This window comes from Sinocyclocheilus grahami, unplaced genomic scaffold (assembly GCF_001515645.1).
Source record: "Sinocyclocheilus grahami isolate Dianchi unplaced genomic scaffold, SAMN03320097.WGS_v1.1 scaffold1247.1, whole genome shotgun sequence".
Taxonomy (NCBI): Eukaryota; Metazoa; Chordata; class Actinopteri; order Cypriniformes; family Cyprinidae; genus Sinocyclocheilus; species Sinocyclocheilus grahami.
Window position 1 is genome coordinate 35,629 of NW_015506426.1, and position 1,742 is coordinate 37,370.

At 29.0% G+C, this 1,742-nt stretch overlaps 1 protein-coding gene across 1 annotated transcript in view; it reads left to right on the plus strand.

Moving 5' to 3' along the window:
- Positions 1-1,742, plus strand: part of LOC107568462 (phosphatidylinositol 3,4,5-trisphosphate 5-phosphatase 2A-like) — a 47,098-nt gene that overhangs the window by 12,378 nt on the left and 32,978 nt on the right. The gene's annotated exons all lie outside the window — the stretch shown is intronic.

Consider the following 1,742-nt stretch of genomic DNA (forward strand, 5'->3'; position numbering starts at 1 on the left):
CACACACACACACACACACACACACACACACACACACACACTCAGGAGTCATCTGAGCTCAAGTGAGCAGTTGTTCTTCCTTTTTATTTTCACAGGAAAATTCATTTATCAACTGTTTAGAACCAAATCACAACATCACAGGGATGCAGAGGTTTTAAATTAAAAATATATGCTCAATTTGTATTTTCATCAAAATAAATGTTTGATTAAGACAAATAAATAAATATTAATATTATGATATAAATATTAGTATTGTAATTGTATACTAAAATAAATAATTATTATTATTATTATAGGCACACTTTTCCCTGTGAACTATTACAATAGTAATATTTGGTTTTTTAAATTTAGTAATCTTTGTAGTTATTTATTATTATTAGTATTATTATTTTATAGTGATATTATTGATATATAATTGCAGACTTTTGGGCAATTTGTGCAGCCCTTCAAACAAATAACCACAGCAGGCCTTTATTTTTAAAATCACATTTTAAATAATTTTTATCATAATTTTTCCACAAATGGTGGAGTCATAGTAATTTATTTCTTTATTGGTTTAATTTAGCTATTTTAATAAATTGAAATATTTTAGTAGTAATACTAATATTATTAATAATAATAATAATAATTATTATTATTATTATTTTAGAATAAAAAAAATATTATTATTATATTAATTGGTAAAATGTTATGAATTATTATTATTTTATTATTATTATTATTATTATTGCATTTAAAATCCTTTAAATTTAACAGTATTCAAAACAGAACAGGAATGAAAAATATAATAAGTATAAATTAGTAAAATAATATTAATTAGTATTATTGTTATTATTATTGTCATATTAAATGGGTTCCATAAAAACCAGTGTGAATGTGGCCTGAGAAAACTTCTCTCTCAAGGACAACTTTGGTTTTTAAAACTCTGTTAATAATAATAATAATAATAATAATATAAAACTAGAGTCTAGGGTGAGCTTCTCCCTCTATCCTCAAGCTGAAATCGACTGTTAAAGCACATTTTAAAGCTCCTCGAGGGATTGCAGCAGCTTTTCCTTATTTTATTATTATTATTGCATTTAAAATCCTTTAAATTTAACAGTATTCAGAACAGGAATGAAAAATATAATAAGTATAAATTAGTAAAATAATATTAATTAGTATTATTGTTATTATTATTGTCATATTAAATGGGTTCCATAAAAACCAGTGTGAATGTGGCCTGAGAAAACTTCTCTCTCAAGGACAACTTTGGTTTTTAAAACTCTGTTAATAATAATAATAATAATAATAATATAAAACTAGAGTCTAGGGTGAGCTTCTCCCTCTATCCTCAAGCTGAAATCGACTGTTAAAGCACATTTTAAAGCTCCTCGAGGGATTGCAGCAGCTTTTCCAGCCCTGATGAATGTGTTTGAATCCTGATCGTGATCACTGAGCTATTAGAGGCACGAGAGCTTCTGTTCCCTTGAATCACTGCGTGTGACGTCACCCAATCAGCCTGTGTTTTTATTGCATCACAGAACATGTTTCAGTGCTACAGCATCACGTGTTAACTTTCTGTTATGATGGTGTTGTGTTGGACTCAGGCCGGTTTTGCAAACTGTGTGTGTGTTTTCTGTGTCTAACAGCAGACGGTTTCTCATCATGTTCATCCAGGCCCTGTTTTAGTGTTTCCTCCGCTCGCAGGTTGCCAGTTATCTGACTGTGTGTGTGTGTGTGTGTGTGTGTGTGTGTGTGTG